This window comes from Ammospiza caudacuta, chromosome 8, assembly GCF_027887145.1.
Source record: "Ammospiza caudacuta isolate bAmmCau1 chromosome 8, bAmmCau1.pri, whole genome shotgun sequence".
In the NCBI taxonomy this organism is placed as follows: Eukaryota; Metazoa; Chordata; class Aves; order Passeriformes; family Passerellidae; genus Ammospiza; species Ammospiza caudacuta.
In genome coordinates, this window is record NC_080600.1 from 43998064 (window position 1) to 44020620 (window position 22557).

The 22557-nt window shown below is 42.9% G+C and overlaps 1 protein-coding gene across 1 annotated transcript in view; it reads left to right on the plus strand.

The window, feature by feature from the left end:
• Nucleotides 1-8673: 8673 nt before the first annotated feature.
• Nucleotides 8674-22557, plus strand: part of TANC1 (tetratricopeptide repeat, ankyrin repeat and coiled-coil containing 1) — a 62344-nt gene continuing 48460 nt past the window's right edge. Inside the window, exon 1 of the mRNA XM_058809785.1 lies at nt 8674-8738. The gene's annotated coding sequence lies outside the window, so the exon portion shown is untranslated. The remainder of the gene's footprint in view (nt 8739-22557) is intronic.

A 22557-nucleotide genomic window follows, 5' to 3' on the forward strand; every position in this document is an offset into this window, starting at 1 on the left:
TAAAACTCCCTGTGGTTCCAGTCACAAATCTTCTTGTTCCTTGTGGTGTTTTGCCCATGTAGTCAAGCTGTCTTGCATGGGAAGCACTTAAGGATGGTGACCACATTGGTTTAAGTGTAGAAATATTAATCTGCATTTACTAGTTCTATACGTTTAAGAAACCAAGGTGGATTAAACAACATTTGTTGCTGATCTGCATTTTTGATCACATGGTCTAATTTCAAAAATTTGTGGGGATTGAATTTTCTCATCCTCTTTGACTGGGGCAGATGTAATTGTTTTGGTTTCAGTAATATCTACCTTGAGTTTAAATGTTAGTCCCACATTATGGTGGTCCCAAAGTCATATAACAAAAACAGGTTTAACCAGGGTAATATTATACCAACAATCCCACCTTTTGGTGGCAAAAAATTTTGAGCCTTTTGCACTTGATTCTGTTGTACTATGAAACATTGAAGTCTGAGTGGCTTTCCCATGTGTAGATCCATCCATCATTTTGCAGCATATCTGAATTTTTTCTTGGGTTGTTTCTTTCAAGAGAGGAACCCAACTATACCTATCCTAATCCTACCCATCTTCTAAATATGCTTCAGCTCCATGCATAACCAGAGTAGTGAAATTGTACACTAAAATTTTATACTTAACTTCATGCTTAATGTGAAAGGTGACACTCAAAAAATGGTTATACAGTCAATGAGGATTCTTTTCAAAGTGCACTTTCCACATGACTGCAGTGGAAAGCTATTGCAAATATATGAGATACTCCCTCTAAAATGAAGGGATCCTGGGAAGGTTACCCAGAGTTAGTGTTGCTATTTAACACTAACGTCTGCATCTTTTCATCCACCCATCAAATGTAAATACCCTTGTGTTGATGAAGGATTAAATTATGGTCACAGGAGGTGGTGATAAGTAGCATGTGCAATAAATATTTTGGTTACAGCTTGAATAAATAGAAAAAATTAAAATACTGCTTCTCCTTTGAAGACAACTGTTTTTTATCTCGGTTCCATAACTGACTGATAGCCACTTGTGAAATACTATCAGTATTTTCCTGGACAACAGCAGCAATATACTTTATGGGTGTTGAAGTTGTAGGTATGGGATTTGGAAACCAGTCTGCTTTTCTATTGTTTACAGCACACTTCTATTCCCCAGGCTGGCTCTATGGCAGTGAATACTGATATGAATGTCAGTGAACAAACAGGACTTGAGTCAAAGCTGTCCATGTGTCAAATGACTGTCCATGCTCTTAAAGCCAAAATTAGCACAGTGCACTCTAATGTATTGATGGCCAATACATGTTCCCTATACAAAGAATGTTTGTAAAATCTTTAGAATTCTAATCTTTATGTTTTTTGTTTCTGAAGAAAATCAATAACTAGGGAAAAGTTGTAGGGGTCTGATTCTTCAGGCCTTTATAAACATTGCTTTGTATGAATGTTATTTAACTGTTTAAGGCAGTACGTTCAGAGAGGAGGGATGTGCTTGGTGTAGAAGGGAACTGTAGTAAATCCCTTTTGTGGCACAAATCAGGCAGTCATACAGGGATTGCTGGGGATGGAACAGTTCTGTCAGAAAGCCCTAGGCACTGCTCTGTGCAGTGCACACTTGGAAAGTGCAGTCCCACAGAGATGAACTAAGTACACTCAGTAACTCGAGTTTCTGGCAAGGCCATGTCTGTGTGCAAACAGGAGTTCTGCAGCATGGGCTCAGCCCATGTGTCTGAGCTGGATCAGCCCACCCAACCCAACAGATGCAGGTGCGCCCTGCAGCAGCATCGGGGCTCCCCTGTATGTGGAACACTGCTGCAGGGTGCTGAGGGAGTGCCCCATGGCCTGCCAGAGAGCAGGCTGGAATGGAAAGGATCTTCCAGCTGCTGCCTGGTAAAACTTTCACATATTAAAACAGGTCCAGACAAGAACCTAGGAGGTCTAGTTTTGATAAACTTTGTTTTGTGTGTTTGCCAAATGTAGAGCAGGTGCAATCTTCTCTTCTAGAAGATGAATCTTGCAGATCAGGAAATCCTGGCAAGTGTTCTGTTCCATGTCCTGCTCAGTCAGGTGGTGTCCAGTTTGTGTTTGCAGCATCATTGATGATACTGTGATGAGGCTGTTGTGCCTTCTGTTGCAGGGAGTTTGTTTTATTTAGTTCAAGCTGTAATACTTAGCTTTCATTATTTAAATAAGAATTGCCACCAAATTCAGCACATAAAGAACAAATGCAGTAGATTTGCTAGAAAAATCAAACCTCTGCAGGAAGACTATTTTCAGGCTTTTCATGGACTATTTCAAACAATGTAGGCATTCAGTGAGAATGACATGATTTCAGGAAAGTATTTCTGCTCCTGATCTTTGTTTCACCATATAGGAGGACACCATGTTGGTTAATATGCAGTTGTTATTAGCTGTAGCCCTCAAAACACCTTACAGAGATGGGAAGCCAAGGGACAGTGAAAGCTGTGAAAAGAGATTTCAGTACATGTTGGTTGGTTCATTGTCTTTGTCAGCTTGGTAATGTCACATGTGCTGTTTGATGGCCTGAGACACACGTAATCTGTTGGACTTCTCTGCAGGGAGGAGTTCCCTCTGGGGCAAGGAAGAGACTCTACCCTTAAGCATTTGGTGCTCCTAGGTTGGGTGGTACTGGACAGAGCTGCTTGGGAATTCAGGACTGTGCAGCTTGTCACTGGTCTAGCAGGAGCTACAGGATATGCTGTTGAGTGAATAGACCAAGGCCTGAATTGAGATGAAGGGATTCCTGAATTTTGTGTGAAACTGCAACAGATGAAATGGCAAAGAAATTACACATGGTGAGACTGGGAAGTTGCAATAAAATGGAGCTACAGCACAAGACTTAATTTTAATAAACAAATACTAGCTGTTGTTCAGAGCCTTTATGCGTTCCAGGATGTACTTGTTCAGCCTGTTCCTCTCTAAGTGGTATGCATAAATCTGCAAATAATTTCTAACACAGTAACCTCTGCCTGCCATATCAGCCCCAAAAGTCCTGGTAAGCGGTGCATACATAAGTCAGATAATTTCCTGAGTTTGCCTTTAATTCCAGGATAGAAGACTTTATTTCTACAATGTAAAAAAAACCCAAACAACCCAAATTCAGTGGTCTAATCAGTCTCACCTGCCATACTCGTATTGTTCCTGTTGGGTGCATTTCCCACAGCGTGTTCCCAGGAAGGCGCCTCTTGGTTTGGAAAATCTTGCTCTTGTTGAATACCCTTGTTTTCACATGTTGTCATTTCTCCTCTTCCCTCCTTGCACCTTCTCGCTGCCCTTTCCTCCTCAGCCTGCACAGGACAGCCAGCTGGTGAGATGGCTGGAGGAATGTGTACTTTTATAGTATGTTTATGGTTCTTGTCATACATGGCCACAGATTCTACTTGTGGCCATTATGCCACTCTTGCTCAATTTTAATGAAAAATTTCTAGATTCTATTATTGGCAGAATTTTTGGTCCGATACTGCATTTATAATGGGCTACCAATGTTTAATTAATTCCAGAATTGAAGAGGAGAACTACTACAGCTCTGAAGTCTGAGTATTATGGGGGGATAGAATGTAAGAAAATAAAGATAGTGCAGAAGGTAATCTCACCCCTAAAGAGTTGCAGCTGTACTAATTACCAAAGATTAGGAACAAGCCTGCCCTTAATAGGCCACAGCTTTGTCCAATAAGCATGAGTGCTACAAAAGAGTGGGTTAGCTGGTGGTGAAGAGAGCTGGCGTTTGTTGGCTGTGCAGAAGGAGTCAGTGCTGTGAGGAGCTGTCCATGAGAAATCACCAGAAAGGTATGGAACTTTTGTGGTAAGATGACAACAGAGTATTGTTGAGCGTTCAGCTAACAGAGACTCTCCAACTCTCCGGTTGTTCATTAAAGCAATTTTATAGAGGTTTATAAATAATATCAAAAGACTCTTATGCAGTTTCAAAGGTTATTAATTATTACATGTGTAGTGGATTTGCCACAAGAGGTTGCTGTATGCCTACAGCTTGTTCCAGCTCTGCCAGCTGAGCTGCCCTCAGAAATGCTGCTGTTTTCTGCCAAGCAGGTGTATTTTAATCTGCTGGAAAAGTTTTAAAGAAAAAGAATAGGTAAGTTTATAAAAACCTCATTTAGTATTTCATGGGGGACATGACTACCTAGAAGCTGTGAAGATACAAAGGGTATCCATAGTACCATAATTCCATGGTAACAAAAATTGGTATCAGACTCCCCACCCTTCCTCCAGTCTCTGGGTTCCCAGCTGGAGTCAGGTACAGGTGAGGCAGCACCAGGAACAGGAAAGAGTGCAGACTGTGTTGGTATTGAGTACATTCAGTATGATTTTCTCAGTTTGTAGGTGCTTACATAGTATGTTTCTGAATGCGGTCACTTCATAGCAAATTCATTGCTCCATGAAACAGGCAACGTTAGAAAGCTGGATATAGCATCCCACAGTCAACAGTTATGTATTGAGAGATGAAGTTTCTGAACCCCTCTCTAGACACAGTGTATTTCTTTTATATTTGAGCCTGACTTCTGGAGTGCAATTCAGATGTTGTCGTTATGTAAAGGAATTATTAAGACTTTTCTTAAGTTATTATAAAAATATTTTATATAATAGGTATCATTTTAGTTGCAAAATATGCAATTACCATATACTGAAATAGAACAGTCACTACAATGAAGATTGATATTAAAATTCAAATTCAACTCTCTACTTTCATTGATCACAACTTTATTAAATTCTTTCTAGTTTAAATTTTTCATGTTGAGTATGTTTTTTCAAAGTTAAAGAGAGAGTTGGAGCAAACTGAGCTAGCCTTAAGCTGCATAAGCCTGAAATATTTGTTTTTTATATGTTGCAATCAAGAAATATTAAATAATGAAAAACATGTTATCTATTAAAAAATAGCTGAAATTGAAAACTTTTGTTTTGTTTTGTGGATCTCAGCCTTAAAAAGTAAAACAAGTCAAAACCACAAATTTAGGCTGATTTTGCTGAAGCTGTTCACAGGTGACAGGTGTGTTGCAAATCTCTGGTATGTGTGCATTTGAAGTCTTCTCCAGTAAAGTCTGTTGAGGTTTCTGTAGACAGTACCTGTAAATATGCCACAAGCAGCTCTCCAATTATGTCAAAAGTTCTAGCTGCTGGTTCTAAAATTAGTTTTGATGCCTTGAATTGCAATGAATAAAAAAGACAATAAAGGAGGTGACAGGGAGATGGCAGAATGTCCAAACACTTAGCAGAGCTAGGCTGTAAGGAATTTAGGAATTTGGCGGGTAGAAGTGGCTACACTGCATGCTTCTGCTGGTTGAAGTTCATATACTGTTCTAAAAAGCGTACAGCTCACAAATGGGAGGGTTTTTTTTTCCTTTGTGTCATGCTCTGCCAGTGAGGAGGTTCACAAAGGAAGCTGGGAGGGAGCAGAGCTGGGACAGGTAACCAAAGCTGACCAAAGGGATATTCCATACCATAGAATTTCATTCCCAGTCTCTGAACTGGGGGAGGTACCCAGAAGGGTCTATCTAAATTTGGGAAGCGGGGGGTCTGGCATTATTCGGCCAATGGTGAGCAATTCCATTGTGTATCACTTGTTTTTTCCCTTTTTATTATTTACCATTATTATTGTACTTTATTTTCAGTTATTAAACTGTTATTATCTCAACATGCAAGTTTTACTTTGATTCTCCTCCACATTCCACTGGGGTGGGGGTGAAGAAAGTGGGTTGAGGGAGCAGCTGCATGGTGTTTCATCTCCAGGTGGGTTTAAAATCATGACAATCTACTACCTTAAAATCAGTAAATTAAGGATTTAATACCAAATTATTATGTTGCATGAGAATGAATCTGCTGGGATAAAAGCATCTACATGGAATGGAAACCTCTGAAATTTACGAATTACCTTCCTTGAAAGCACCTTCCAAAACTAAGAACTGGAATAGTAGGTTAAGATGAGAAGCATGAATTAAGATAACACTGAAGCTGAGCTGAAAAGGGGGAAAAGTCTGATTTTGAATTTCTTTAGCTCCCAGCATATGTTAATACAATGAACACTGCTACCATTCTATTTCAGTATGATCTGATTCCTGTTTTCCTAAAATAAAAAAACTACTAGAAGCCTGCATGATAAGTGTGAGACTGAGGAGAGCCATAACCTTTGTGAGAAGAAAGAAGAGCTGAAGAATTTCAGTGGCTAGGAATGGATAAATCATCTGAACAAATGAGTGGAAGGAGCAGAAGGCAGAACAGTTAAAGTAGAACAGCTGTGAGCTAAATACTTCCCAGAAGGAAGCTACTGATGGGAGCAAAAATCTTTATGTTCCTGATATCAAAAGCATTTGCTCTACTGAGACAAATTGGGAAGCACCAGAATCCATTGTGAGCTTTCCTGTGAAGCAGGACCTAAATCCAATTGACTGTAAGTACTATTTCAAAACTTTTGGGTTCATATCTAGAGGAAGAGAGTGCTGGTGCTGGACCTGCTGAGGAATAGATCCAACAACAGTGGAGTCATAGCTCAGTTTCTTGTCTCAGATTTCAGACACGAAGACAAAATCATAAAATGCTGACCAAACTTTTGACTTTTCTTCTTAGAAGGAAAGTTCCTTTATTTCCAGATATAGGCCTCATCACAGTGGCAAAATGTAGGGGAGAGAATGTGATTAAGAGGATTCTCCACTGGAGAAAAGACACTGTACACTTGCTGCTGGCTAAGGTTGCATACAGCTTTCTCCCCTTGTTTTGGAACCAATCTTCAGCTACCAAGTTGAAGTGACAGTGAAAGAAGAGTAAGGTCACTTATTGCTGTTGCTCTTCTCACCCTGAGGGCTTTGTCTCCAGTTCCTCTGCTCTTCTGACACCAAACAAGGCAGTTATGGCCAATGTTCTGCAGAGAACATTGTGCTACTTGTGTATCGGCCTGTTGCTTCTTTCTGAACACATACATGGATTGTCTTTGTGCTCCTTACAGACACATTGGAAGACATCTTGTGAAATGCTTGCATAGTGTAGAAAATGTTCTAGAATATTCTGGCACTGTAATTTTGCAGTTAAATTCATATTTGCTTTGTCATGATGAATTACATATGAAAATCAATTAGAGTTTGCACAGAAAACAGCAAATCCTTATTTATTTATAAATGTATTTTGGTTTCTCTCTCCATTTTCTTTTCTGGTGGGAGGACGATATCTTTTTGTATTTAATTATATGAAATTGTAGAGGTTGTGTGTAGCAAAGCTAAGCACTTTGGCCTCTATGCAGGGAATAGCTGCAATATTGGACACTTGGGGTGGAAGAAGCAAGCAGCTTCAGGTTGGGGGAGAAAAACATATCCACTGAATGTTTCTGCTGACATTTTTGATTGATGTGCTCATAACAATGGCATGCAGATCACCACTGTGAAACCTATGTTATACTTAACATAGTTAATACCACCAGGCACTTCAATGCTAACGCCATTGATGTAAGACAGTTATCTCTCTACATGTGACGTTCCCAGCCATAGATAATGCTCTTTGGTGGCTACTTTGCTACAGCTTATTGGGGTTACCATGGGTGCCCCACAGTAAAATTACCAGCACCTCAGTTTTTTTCTCATAAGCTACCATCTGAAATGTCTTTTTGAGGAGCTAAATATTTTAACACTCTTGCTGTCCGGCATTATGTTCAGCCTTCAGATCAGTTTTGTGGATTTCTTCTGCAGTCTCTCATTCTTCAGTATCTTGGAAAATATGGATGGGTAGATTGGGAATGCTGTTCAGAGGTAATGCCACCTCTACACGTGCTTGCGATCCCTCATTTGTACAGGTAAAGAACACACTGGCTTCTTTTGGAGCAGCAGCGCTGATGTCATGTGGTTTTGCCGTGGCAGCCCCATACCCTTTTGAAGGTGCTGCTTTCCAGGACGCAGTTTGTCTTTTTCTGTATTGTGGGCAGGGCCACTGTCCTTGTTCCTCCTACACCTGGCATTTCAAATCTGTCTGTCAGAAATGCCTTGTGTGGTCCAGTTCAGAAAGTAACTTGGATCAGTCTGAGATCTTACCAGAATCACAGAATGGGTCAGTTTGAAAGCGACCGCAGTGGTTCATCTGGTCCAACCTCCCTGATCCATCAGGGTCATCCCAGAGCACATGGCACAGGATTGTGTCCAGACGGTTCTTCAATACAAGCACCTGTGGAGGGAGACTCCACAACCTCTCTCTGCAGTCTGTTCCAGACCTGCTGTTATTATTTATACTACTTACATTCCACTCGTCTTTTGCCGTGTGCAGCCTTTATAAGCTCCGACGCGATTACTTTCGTGTTCCTGACGGAAAGCTGCTTTGGTGGAAGTGGATGGCCTCCGGCGCGGGGCTCGGGGCAGGAGCCCCCAGCCCCGAGCGGTGCCAGTGGGTTCCCAGGAGCAGAGCTCAGCCGGGCGGAGCGCACGGATGGTGGGGCGCTCCGAGCGGCACACGGTCCGCGGGCCCGGGCGCGGCTCTGCGCGGTCGGTGTCGGTGGAGCGGCACCGCGGCTCGCGGAAGGGCGGCCGGGCCGAGCGGGCACTGCCTCGCTGCGTCTCACCCGGCGCTCCAGCCCGGCCCCGCTCCGCCCCAGCCCGTCCCGCGGGGGGCGGGCGCTGCCGCCGCCCCTCCCGTGAGCTCATCCCGCCGCCGCGCCTGCCCAGCCCGGAGGAGCCCGGAGCAGCCCGGGCTGGGCCGCGCGCGGAGCCCGAGGCGAGGGGCCGGGCCCGCCGCTGGGTGAGACCTCCATGCCTCTTCCTCTTCTTCCCTTCTTCGCCCCGCGCCCGGCCGGGCCGGGGGCTGCGCGGGGTCGGCGGGCGCGGAGCCGCCGCTGAAACTTTGTGGCGGAGGAGCGTGTGCGGGCATGTCGGGCAGGCATGGGCCGGGGGCAGGGCGCGGAGGGGCGCGGCCCGGGGCCGCGGGGTGGCCCGCCGCTCGTCAGTGGCCCGGGGTGGCCGGGGCCGGCACGGGCCGGGGGAGGCGCTGCCCGGGCGGGGCCCGGCCGGGATTTCCGCCTCTCCGGCCCGCACTGTCACGTTTTGGTGACTGGGGCGGTTTTCATGCCATTACCACTAAAGATCTGGGGGGGGGGGGGGGGGGGGGAAACCTGCTTTCTTCAAAACTTGCTTTCTTGGTGGTGTTTGTGTTTGGTTTCGGTATTGGAAGGCGAGGAAGAGCCCCTGAGAAGAGGCACAACGCCCGGGCAGAGCCGGGCTGCGGGTTCGGCCCTGCGCGGGATGGGACGGGACGGGACACGTGCGTGTCTGTGGGCAGCGACCTTGTTTTGACGGCTGGAGCAGAAGGGCCTGCCCTAGATGTCTTCAGTGTTCCTGCTGGGATCTCAAGCATAAAATGATAAAACGATAAGCTGATTCGTTTTTAATACGTGAGTTACTGATAGTACATAGGAACGGTGTATTTTGAAGCAGACTTTCTTAAAGCTTTCTGATTTCTCAGCATTTGTTTGCCATAGCCTCATAATGCATATTTGTTAGATAGGGGACTGGGTCCTGAATGACTGTTTTCTAAAACAGAATGTGTCTGGAGATGTCTTTGTGTGAGGTCAGAGCCCGGGGACGGAAGGAGGTTTGGATGCGCCTGGGTGTGCTGCGGATGTGTCCCCTGCCCCTGTCCCCGCTCTGCAGCCCCGCGGGTGGCAGTGGCACTCGCCTGCTCTGCCTTGCATGGCGGTTCCTGACGAAGCCGCTGCTTTTGCACCATTTGGAAAGCTAACAGCTGAGGATGTGGGAGGTTTACTTTGGGCTTCTGTGACTGCTGGGTGTAAAAACAGTTGGCAAGAGGTTTGTTCGCTGGTCTGGAGTATTTTAAATGTTTTACTCATCCAGCCTACTTCAGAGTTTTGCAGGATTATTCAGTATATGCAGAAGTCCTATGTTACTTCGTATTTTTGATAACTGTTGCTTAAAAATAGCCTGATACTTAAAAATTGAAAATACCAGGGAATTTGGGAAATAAGTGTGATGCCTTAGATCCTAGAAAATTTCCTTCCGCTGTTATTATACAGTGGCCAAAAATGAACCTTTCCCATTTGTTCTGATCTGCTGTATAAGTGCTGTTTAAGTGAAAAATGGTAGTATATTATTAAATAGTGCCAGTGAGCAAGGTAGACATAAGTACTGCTTCTTTTTGCCACTGTTTGGATAGTGCATTCAACGCTTCATTTATGTGGATGCTCTGAAGTTCTGGTTGCCTTGCTTTCTCAGTGTAGCTAACCATTGGAATGTCCAAATAGTGATGAATTATATCTGCTTTAGAGCCAAAACATATTTGTTTCATGGCCAGAGTTGCTCAGCTTCCCATAAGAGTATGTAGGAAAAAAGACATTTTGTGTGTATGACCACAGTCCTGAAGTTGATGCCATGGCAACTTTGTGATCTGAATTATATGTTGGAAGGCAGCTGAGCAGTCTTAGCAGAGGTGTTTGTTTTTCTTTAGCTGAATTTCTTCCCCTTATCAAGATTAAACCTTTCTTTGAAGGTGGAAGATTATTTAGCAAGTTTTCAAACTCCTGTGCGTGTAAGAATATTAGCCTGATCTGTTAGTTATTTGTAACGACATCCATAAATATCTGTAAATTGTAATTTATACCCATTATTTTAAAATTAAGGTTTATATGTTGGGATGCTGTTTTGACTAAAAAGTGGTATTTCAGGCTCTGTCAGGAGCTAGATCTTCATATTTTCCGGAAAAATAGATAAAGGTCAGCTTTAGGTTTTATGTGTGGGAAAGTCTGAGAAAACTGGGTTAGTTCAAGCCTTTTTGTTGCTTTCAGCTCCCAAGACTTGATGTGGAGGTTGGAGAGTTTTTTTATCACAAAGCTGCTGCAATGGAAATAAAAATCACAGCATATGGCCTACCAAATGTGTAAGGTCTTATTTCTTAACAATATGTTTGTGTATAGGAAGCACCACTGTTAGAAAACTGACCTCTGGGTATTGAAGGCATAGCGTAACACCAAACTGAAGAAACCCCAGAAGCAACCTCTGGAACATTACGTGATCCTCACTACGTTTGGTTTTGTGTTTAACTTTAGTTCGATAAGTGCCTATTTTATTTATTTATTTATTTTTAATAAGTTTGTTTTTGTGGAGCCTTAACCTCTCTGATCTTATCCTGAAGGGAAGTAAATAAAGGGATCAGTTGCTCATTAATGCAGAATATCTATTGTGTGGTCTAACGTTAATATGTCTGTTTGCTCTGCTGTCTCCTACTATCCTTTGCTTTTAAAATTCATTGTTTAGCATGACTGAATTAATCGTTCTGTAGAGGTATTTCAGCATGCTTAATTGACTAGATTATTTATCTAAGTATAAAACTGTAGAGCTCAGGGGATGATCTCTATGCTGTGTTTGGGCTCTCCACAGATATTTTGGAGTCTCCTGTGGTGTCCATCTCCTGCTTACTGGAGTGAAGGAGAGTCTGAATTGGAGCACAGTTTATATTTCACTTGGTTTGTGCTTCAGTCAAACAGGGTGCTTTTCGTCTCCTTTCACAGCTAAAATGTCCTCTTGTTCCCCCTCCCTGTTTTAGCTTCATAAACCTTGAGAGGTTTATCCAGGGTAGTGATTTCAGATTTTTGTGCTTGTGTAGGTGATACATCACTGTGTGGGCTTTTTTCATCCATCATTGTCATTCCTGCTTCTTGAAGGATATTCGTTCTAGTTCATGTTCATGGAATGACGTTAACTTCTGAAAGTCCTGTTTCCCTTGCTGTGTTTCTGGAATTTTGTTTTTGCTCCCCCTCTCACCAAGAGGAGGCTTGCTACGCCATAGGCCTAATCTGTAAAGGTACTTTGTTACTAGAATATTCGATTTTGTAATATCTTAGCTTCAGTGCTTGGCCTCCTTGTGTAAAGTATGGAGATACTCCTGTGCCTGAGGGATGTTCGTTAGAGTGTGGGAACAAAGGGCCAGGCAGCTGTGCCTGTGAGAGGTATTTCTCCACTGAGTGATTGGGAGCATTGCTGGCACATGGGCTTCGTTTCCTGAGGTGGTGTCATCTATTTAATATTTCAAATATTTTCTCCTCTCGATCTGGAATACTCATTTCTAATGAGGGTGCCAGTTTGAAAGCAGAAGCTCCTCTGGCTTTTGGAGTGACTGGCTGTGCAGATCAGCCAGCTGGACAGATGTGAGTGTCCCATTGGTGTCTGGTCCCACGGGACAAGTCCTTGGTGCTGGCAGAGAACAGTTTGCTGTCAGCCTCGTGGCTGGTGTGACACCTCAGCCTGACATTCTTGCTGGGCTGCAGAAGTGATGTGCAGTGATGGCAGTGCTGAGTTCTGCCACAGCCCTTGCTGAAATTTAAGTGTCTGGTCAAGTCAAAAGCTGCCTTTTCATGCTGTGGAAGTTGGTGTCAACGCTCACTGAATTATGCCTGTCTGACCTTTTTCTGTAAACACTGTGTCAACAGGTGCAGGGTTATGGTTTGCAGGGTTTGTGAGGTGACTGACTCGGTGAGGCACTCTTTGTGAAGCACTTCTCAGGCACTTTTGCAGTCTAAATGACCAAAATAATTTTGTGAATGCAGATAGTCTTGAAGTCATCTAGTTCTTCCTCATGTGCATTAGGGAATTCAGCTGTATCTAGGTGTGTATGAAATTGGAAAACTACATGCAGCTTAAAGTTGTAGTTATCTTAAATATTGTAACTACATAATAAATATATACAATATATAAAATATATACAAAGTTACAGATATGTGTTTTGAGTATGGGAGTGGTTTATATCAGCTGCCCTTAATTCATGGTGATGCAAATTAGAACTTGTAGATTATCATTAAATGCAGATTTCCTCCATCTTTTAGAGTTCTGTAATACAGGGTGGTCTTAAAAGAGAAATAGACACCACAACCTACAGTACAATTGTTCGCAGTCTCATCTCACTCTGCAGCAGAATTCCCGCCGATTAGTGATGCAAGTGGCAGTGGAATTTATCTCTTCTTATTTTTAAGAAGAGATACCTGGTGGCCCAGCTCTATCAGAATGACCCCACATAAGAGATGTGCCAGGTGACAGTGGCGCATAGCCCGCCTGACACAGAGGTGTCACAGCTGTCAGGGCCCAGGGGGGATCCTCAGGGGGGTCAGGACAAGGCACAGGCACACGGGACACGGGGCAGTGTGGGATCCTGTGTGGATCCTGTGTGGATCCCGAGGGTTGGTCAGGACAATCCACAGGCACACAGGACACGGGGCAGTGTGGGATCCTGTGTGGATCCCGAGGGCTGGTCAGGACAATCCACAGGCACACAGGACACGGGGCAGTGTGGGATCCTGTGTGGATCCTGTGTGGATCCCGAGGGCTGGTCAGGACAATCCACAGGCACACAGGACACGGGGCAGTGTGGGATCCTGTGTGGATCCCGAGGGTGGCTCAGGACAAGGCACAGGCACACAGGACACGGGGCAGTGTGGGATCCTGTGTGGATCCTGTGTGGATCCCAAGGGTTGGTCAGGACAAGGCACAGGCACACAGGACACGGGGCAGTGTGGGATCCTGTGTGGATCCCGAGGGTTGGTCAGGACAATCCACAGGCACACGGGACACGGGGCAGTGTGGGATCCTGTGTGGATCCTGAGGGCTGGTCAGGACAAGGCACAGGCACACGGGACACGGGGCAGTGTGGGATCCTGTGTGGATCCCGAGGGTGGCTCAGGACAATCCACAGGCACACGGGACACGGGGCAGTGTGGGATCCTGTGTGGATCCTGTGTGGATCCCGAGGGTTGGTCAGGACAATCCACAGGCACACGGGACACGGGGCAGTGTGGGATCCTGTGTGGATCCTGTGTGGATCCCAAGGGTTGGTCAGGACAATCCACAGGCACACAGGACACGGGGCAGTGTGGAGTGTGGCCATGGGAGAGCGTGGCTGCAGGCAGGAGCCTCAGTGCTGAAGCTCCTTGTCCCTGAGTTGTTTCGTACCTTTCTGCCTGCCTGTGCCCCATCTAGATCAGACAAATCTGTAATTAACATATTCAAGAATTCCAATGTTTGCAGCAAAGCCTGAAGACTTTGTAAGAAATCTTTTTGGCTTGATGCAGGCTGTGGTGGGTGCTCTAATTCCGATGGCCAGGCACCCTTGGCCGCGGTGGAGCCTCTGCCTGCCCTGTGGATGTCACCAGCTGTCACATACACCTGCTGAGCAGTGAGAGCTGGGGTCACCTGTGCTTTGGAGCCCTTAAAGTGCATTTTCAGATGTGTATAGGGTGAGGGGCTGCTGCTTGTTTGCTGCGTATTTCATATATTTGATAATTAACTGCTTTAAGACCAAAGGGTTCTGTAAAATGTTTGCTGCGCTACACTGCAGTTGTGTATGTGGAGTAGTTGTTTTTTTGTGTTTGCTAGTGGGTTTTTTTTTGTTGTTGTTGTTTATTGTTAGGAGGTTTTTGCTTTCCTTTTTATTTTTTTAAGACTCGATCTTAGTCATGGCTAAATTTAGCTCCAGCAGGAGAGAAGCTGGAGCTTGTTAGCACACAGGAAACGCCCTGACAGGAGGTTTTTGATGTGTGTGTTTGTGTGTAAATGTGAACTCTGCAGCTCCACGATGGAGTTGGGCCTGTGGACCTTTGGGTAGGTCACAGTGGTTTTACATCTTTAAATGTTGTCTTAGATTCTGGTGGAACTTTGCTACATGAAGTAGTAGATATGTCTTTTAACTTGTCAAAAACTGGTAGTTTTAAGTTAAATCCAAAGCTATCCCTCTTAAAACAGCAGAGGCGTTTACTTGCTGAAAAGACAGTTCAGATTTTATCTCCTTCAGCTTTGTGTTATCTAGAAAAATACTAGAATTTGTGTAGTCTAAAGACTGTGCTTTTCTCTTTTCAGTCATTTACAATTCAACTAATCCATTTCTGTCTTAGCAGGTGTCCCCTTCCTTAGGATCTATATTTCTGACCATGCTTTAACAATTAAGTATTTGAACAATATCCAAGTAAGAGTAAATAAAAGCACAATATAACCTTTGCTTTTTGGAATTTAAATGAGGTGGAAGTTGGTAGAGGCTTGGGTTTGACTCTTTTTCTGTGTTGTGTGGGGGTTTTTGTTGTTTGGGGTTTTTTTGTTGTAGCTTTTGAACAAGAATGACAAAACACAAAATATTCTCGGTGTGGGTTTTATGGAGACTGGTTTTGTGTTTTACACCAGAAATGCCTTTGAGTTCAGTTGATTATTTAGGTCTGTTTTACACTGGGCCAAATACCACTGAGGTTGCAAAGGGATTTTTTTTTTTTTGTGTTAGTAAGGACTGACTTCCTAGATTTTTCTACAAAATTTTCCAGCAATTGAAAGTTTGAAGCGGAATATTGCTGCCACAAAGAATAGGCATGATAGGATAAAATTTCCAGCGCTTCCTAACTACTGATACAGAATGTTTATGTTTATGCAAAAATTCCTTTGAAAAGATAGGAGACAAGCCATAAAGGGAAGACTTTGCTTTACTCTCAGATAAACTGTACTTGGCAAAGGTAGAATGGAGTATAGGAACATTGTGGCTTCTAGTGTCATGTACTAATCTGTTGTGCAGTTTCAGAATTCAGTGGTGCTGGTATATTCAAAACTCTAGCAATACAGAGCTGGTGTGTATGTTTTTGTTTATTTATTCTCTGTCTAAGCCTTTCTTTGTGCCACTGTGGTATGTCACCAGCAGCTTATAAAGTGTTTTATACTCATTTTGAGGTTTTGGGCATAGTTTAAAAGTCTGAGGGGGAAAAAAGACCTAATTAATATTGGGTTTTTTCCCCAACCAGAAGTGTTGCACTTTGTCCTTTTAAGGCAATAAGGAAAGAAGAAAAAAAGTGACATTACATTATTTTTTTCTGCTGGAGTTCAAAGCTTGGTAAAAGTCTGCATCAGAAGAATCTGCTGAATGGTTTGTCAGGGAGGAGTTGTTTCTCTTTTTGCTCCTCCATGCCCGCGCAGAAGGTCCCCCAAGGCTCTTGTGCGTGCCACCAGAGCTGCCTTGGGTCTCACTGGGGATCTGGGCTTCTCCAGAAAGCTCCTTTTGCACGTCCCAAACATCTGCCTCACTAGCATTTGGGGAATCTCACACTGTCCCACCATCTGGTAGAAAAAAGTTTACTGTCTACCTGTTTTCATCATCTCTGCTAATAGGAAAAACAGGTGCTTTTCTTCTCAGTGAGCCCTGCTTGAGCCTCCTTTCTTCAATTCTCAGCCTTCCCCAGGAGAAAAACTGAATTTTGTTTCTTTGCAGTATTTCTTCTGTTGGCAGGATTTTTACCTGAATGAGTTCTTGTTGGCGTTGCATTGCTTCTCTTGGTGTATCAGTGGACTCTACTCATGTGATGTACCGTGGGCTTGTAGGTGTCTCAGGAGCAGGTTAAGGGGAGGCAGTATGCACTATCTTGGCAAACTTGTAAAGATTTACACAGACTTAAGATTTTAATGAATAATTACTGGGGTTTTTAAGTGTAAAAGTCTGTGTTCCACTAGTAGTCAAATTCTGGTTGTGAGGATTTAAATTTATTTGGTTTGGACGCTTTCCTGTGGAAGGAATGCTTTCTGGCATCTGAGTTAGAAACTGTAGTGGTGCTTGGCTGTTTAATTACTGAAAACAACAGGACAACTGTAAAATTTTAATAAATACGGGCTTGCCGGCTATTTAATATTTTTGGTAAGAGCATGTAGGATCTTGTCTACACCAGGGAGTTATTGCAGGATGGAGGAGGGTATGAATGTGAAGCTCTTTGCCCCTTGTATAGGCAAGCCTTTAATTTTCTTGAGTGAACTCTGGGATGTTCTGGGTATTCCATGTTCTTGTCGTTAATTTGAGCTCTGCAGGGGCTGACAAGGAGTTAGGTCATACCGCAGGGCTGTGTGTGGTTCATGTGAATAACCTCCCTGGTCTGGGCTCGGTGTGTCGGGAGAGCCCACACGTGCCAGCCGGGGCTGGGGGAGGCCCTGTGTGTGGTGCCAGGGGCAGGAGCGTGCCAACGGCCGATGTTAGTGCTGAAAGCAGGGCTCCGTGCCCTGCACTGTACGCTGCACTGAGGGGGATTCAAGGGAAGGGAGTGGGGAGAACACGGAGCGCTTGCTTGTGCTTTGCACTACAGGAGAATGCCTGAGTCTGGTCCATAAAACAACACAAGCGGGTAATTAAAAATGGAAGGTTTACATTTCACAAGAGACAGAAAAAGGCATCGTCCCAGGATCTGAGGTGGAAAGCAGGGAGAGTAATATTTTTGCTTTGCCTCGTTCTGATGAGTGAGATTTCAGGAAATAGCGAAGCTAATCTAACAGTTTGTTGTGATTTGGGGGAGTGGCATTCCTTCCTTCTGTATCTGCTGTGAGAGCCTTCTTTTTTCCTACGCCATCTCCTCTGTAAGCACAGAGCAGATGAATCCCATCTGACACAATGCAGCAGGAGCACAGGGCTGACCCCAGTGGCCATCTTGTAAAGGCTCCACCAGTACGACCTTGAGAAAACGGGGCTTTGCTCCCCTTAGGTGAAATGGAAATAAGATTGTTCCCCTTCCTGCAGGCTGCTATGAGCTGTCATGTGTTCTGAGATGCTCTGACGTTAGAGGCAATATATGTAGGTACCCAACATACTTTCTGGATTATGTGAATTTCATGTCTGTTCTTTAGGCATCCTCAAAAATGTTAATGTTTAATTCCAAAGTTTGCTCATTTACTTGTCCACAAAGATATATACCCTTCTTCTTGTGTATGTGTGTAGTTGTGCAGTTGTGCTGATGTGTCCTGGATAGTCCAGTATGTTTGAGCTTTGTGTTCCTTGTGTTGCTGCTCACTCCCACATTTTAGGGTCACTTAGCACTTGCTTTTCTTTTATTATTTTTGGGAGGAGGAGGGTTGCAGGAGGTACTGTCATGTTATATTAATTGTTACTAACTGTCTAAGCCAAATCCAGCGCAGTGATCAATTTAGACAGTTATGTTCTCTGAAGGAAGTAATTTTGCTTTGTATTTTTGATAGCGGTTTCCAAGATTTTCTTGTGTGACTTGCCCTGACCAGGGGGCTGGACCAGATGACCTCCAGAGGTCCTTCCCAACCTTAACCATTCTGTGACTGCCCTTATCAAAGTCCTAGTGAGTGCTAATGTTTCCTTTCTGTCATTTTGGATATTTCAGGCTGTTGCACACGTATCACTCTACCTCTGGTAATTAAAGCTGAGGATAGTTATCCTAAGGAAGAAAACATAAATATCAATTTGACATCAGAGTAGTGTATTTTAAAAGCCATATTAAAACCTTCAAAAGTGTTTACATAATCATATATATGTTCATCTCTGCCTGTGAAGCAGGAAGTAGTGTGTTGTTTGCGTACAGATTTTGGATAGAGCTCTGCATTTGATTTCTAGAAAAAGTGAGGGGCTGTGATTCCCAGCCATTTCAAGATCAGGTATTTTGTGATTTGGGTTTATAGTAAACATACTGTCCCAGAATTTCTAAGGGTAGCTGACGTGGGGGAGAAAAGATTCACACCAAATACAGGTGCATTTTCCGGTGTGTGTTTGAATATAGATTTGTAGTGTTAGGAGAAAACTATTAGTAAAACAGGAGAAGAACTCCATGAAAAAGCAGACAATAAAATCCTGAAAATACTTGATAAGGATGAAGAATATAGGAGATTTGGAAATAAGGATGTGATAAGGAACTAAAATAGAAAGAAGCTTTACCAGCACTGTCTTATGTTAGCATTCAAGGAAATACAGCTGTCATTAGTGTAATGTTTATTTAAAAAATTAAAATCTCAGGCATACTAGATTAATTGAAAACCTGCAAAGTAGCTGTGATGATGAAAAAAGTCACCTCTTTTGTATTCTGGACATAATACTGACCTTGTTTGGGATTTTGTTTGGATTAGTTAGTTTTAATTTTGTTTTGTAAGTCATAACTGAAGAAAGGGAAGACTGTAGAAGAAGGTAGATGGCTGTGGTCTTGGCTTTTTCTCCGGAGGGTCTCAGCAGAATGGGAACAAAAAATCTAAAACACCTGTGCTGTGGTCAGAAAAGCCGTGAACAGGTAAGGTTTTCAGGTTGTGTTGGCGGCTGCTGCTCTTCTTTCCTGTGTGCCAGCCGGGTGATTCCACTCGTGATTCTCCATCTGCAGGATTGCTGAGTCCTTCGGGTTGGTTCAGACAGGGGCTTGTGACCTTTGGAGTGGATGCTTCTGGCTTGTGAGTGCTCTCCATCTGCTTCAGCGCAGATCAGTTGCTTCAGTGCTTCAGGGTGGGTACAAGTAGTGGGGAGCAGTAATCTCTGAAAAGACGATAAAGAGTGATTTTTGCAGTGTCTGGCACCTGCCCAAGATTTTTGGACAGCAGTCAGGTGAAGCGACCAGCTTTTCCCCTGTGTGTTGGCAGCCCTTGGGGATACTGGCCAAAATAATCAGCAATTTGGTAAAAGAGTAACATAGCAGAAAACTAGGTGATTGCAGGGCATAATAGTTACGTCTCTGGCATCTGAGAAATTAAATCTAGATCTAGACTGGTGGGGAAAAAGCTACTGCAGAAGCACACTCTAACAGCTAATATGATAATGAGGTTTTTCTCACACTTCCTCATCTTTCACCTCTTATTGTGTTTTAATAGTGCTTCAGGGCATAATTCCACTTGAGAAGTGAACAACAAACTGGAAACCTTGCTGTTGTTTTGCAGTTTCCTTTTAAACTGCTGCATAGCTTTCACTCGGTCAGATGAGAGGGAGAAAATGTGGAGTGTCTCACTGGTAAGTTTAATAATGATTAGATAATTGAGTGAAGAGCAAATGATGCAAATGTACTATGGCTTGTCAGTTTTGTATCTGTATTGTATCTCTTTTGTACTTTGATCTTTCTGCATGAGAAATGCCTACAAAGGGTAAAGGCCATAATTGTTTAGGGGATTGTATAAAAATATTTCAATAATAACAATTTAACTTTAGTGGGTCTGGCTAAATATAATGTATTGGAAACATTATATATATATGCCACTTTTTACTTGGCTAGGGACAAAGGGTCGGGGACAGACCTCTCCAGTGTATGCTTTATCATTTTCATTCATGCATTTGAATAATCATAACAGAAATATTTCTCACTGGAAATTGTGTCTTAAAAGTAAAAACACTATTCTCTTCAAGTGTCTGCTCATTCATGAATTAGTAGTCGCATATCATGGGATGTGCCCTCTGTTTATTACAAAATGTAGTAATTTTGAAGGATTTCTTTACTTACTTGATTTGTTGGATCAGTAATACCTTGCTCCTTTAAGTATTGGTTTTTTGCTGTATATTCCTCTTGTTTGAAACCTGCAGTTCAACTAAAGGACTTTGAATTTGCGAGAAAAGGGAAATGTTGGAACTTTTCTGTGTGATACATAGAATGACACTCTAAATGTATTTGTAGGCAGTGAAAGCAGTTCTGACTAAATGAAGTTTTCTTTTGAAGCTTAGGATTTTGGGATTCAAAGATTTGAATCCTTGGATTCAAAAATGCAAAGTACACTTTAAAAATACAGATTATTTGAAGTATGTGTTTCATAAATCCTACACTGAAAGGTGGCAAATACTTAAGTACTTCTGTGCGGACAGTAGACTAAGATGTTCTACCCTGGATTTCTTTGCCAATAAGTGCTCATTGATTTTCAGGATCTAAATTTGGAAGCTTGAACACAGCTGTGGGTAGTAATGTAAGGAGTGTAAATGTCAGGAGTCCGTGGGCGTTAGCTCAGGTGCGTACCTGCCATGTGGGATTAGTTTATTTGACCTCTGCAGTAGTGATGAACTCCTGTGGGTAGATCCTTGAAAATAACCCTCTCCAAAAGGCCAGGGAGGTGCAACAGGAGCTGTGAATCATCTCGTTCCTGATGTTGGTGTCTTCAGCAGGAGTTTTACATGGAAAATACTCCCATGCAAGGAAGTTGCTGAGTTTTAAGGAGAGACTTGCAGGCTGAGTGAAAATGTGGGGAGATTTTTCCATCTCTGCTTTTCAGAGGGGATTCCTCAGGTAATGAAGTACTTAATTTACAAAGATTGAGACATGAACTGTTGCATGTGCCCGTGCTCCTGACTCTTTCCATGGGCTAAGATTTGTGTTTTATAAAGCTGACGATACTTTGGAGTTGTTCATAAAGAAGCTGATCATTATAAATTCTTGAATCAAGGGACTTTCTGCCCTTTCCTTTCATGCTCTGAGCAGGAAGCATGTATGGAATGGAATGTCCTCTGCCTCTGAAGAAAGCAGTTGAACTGGTGGGAGGACAGCATCCATGTGAAAATGATCTTGGTGTGAGCTGGGAGTCCACCTTTGTCAGCAGCTGACAGGGTCTTCAATTCAACAAGCAGAGGAGTTCTGTTGGGACATGGTTATTATTAGGACTCTGGGATAACAAGTCCACATCTAATACCCATTTTAAAATGGGAATGATAGTTTTTAAATCTTTTAAAAAACCCAACAAACACCAAACAAGTGGTTTCATGGCAGAATTTAAAAATTGGAATTAAGAAATCATGAATTGGAGTTGTTTACCAAAGTGAAGCAATTGCAGTAGCTGAAAGGGTTCCTGATGTCTGAGTGAAGGAGTTTTCCTACTTCAGCTTAGCTGTGAGAAGAAAGTGCAGTGTGCTTAGAAAGACAACGTGCCAGCATTACTGTAAAATATCCTATTAATACAGTTATCTTTAAAACAGAACAAATCTAGCATCTTGTGCCTGATTCAAGGGATGAGAAATCATAAACGCACACTATTTCTGTTCACTTTAATTGGTGTTACTGTGGTGTGAACTGTGGGTATGAAGAAATACGTCACCTGAAGCTGAAATGCTTTTGCATGTGTGTCAGTAAGCATCACAGTAGGTGCAAATGACTTTGGTATATCTTTTGGCTTTGTTTTTTTACTTTTTGATAACATCGTCTGAAGTATTTCTAAGCTGTAGTAGTTGGTTCAGTCCCTCAGCGTTCACCTGCATGCCCTGGAACGCGAATGATGTTGTACTGGGCCCAAGGTAGTGGTTTTAGCATTACTTAAGTTTATTTTTTATACCCTTCAGCTTGCAAAGAAAGAGCATTGCAATTGCTTTGCTGTTGCAGCCCTTAGGGTTAGCTCTCTCTGTGTGCATAACTCACATAGCAAAAGGTGAGTTGCTTTGGAAGTACTTATCTTTATTTTTGTATTTCATTTTATAGGGGAAAAGGAAGGAAGTGGACTTTATTTCCAGGTAGTAGGCAGTTTTCATATCTGCACTGATTGTGGTCTGAATAAGCAACCATCTTGCATGCCAGTCATGTTCTGTGTTAGAATAGATCATTGAAGAACTCTTTGCACAGTAGGGAAATTGGCCTCAATTCCAAAAAGAGAAAATCTAGGATGGAATTGTCCTTGATTCCTTTTATTTGGTCTCTCATTAACCCTTATCTATATTCTAAGAATAGGAATGACATATGCTGTAGACTTGCAGTTCTATATGAAGCCTGTCTGTCCTGGTTAATAGAAAATTCACACTTGTATTTGCAAAATAAGACAGTTAAATATAGTTTGTGACTTTTCAGGTCTTCCTTTTTTTTCCTCCCCCCTTGCTA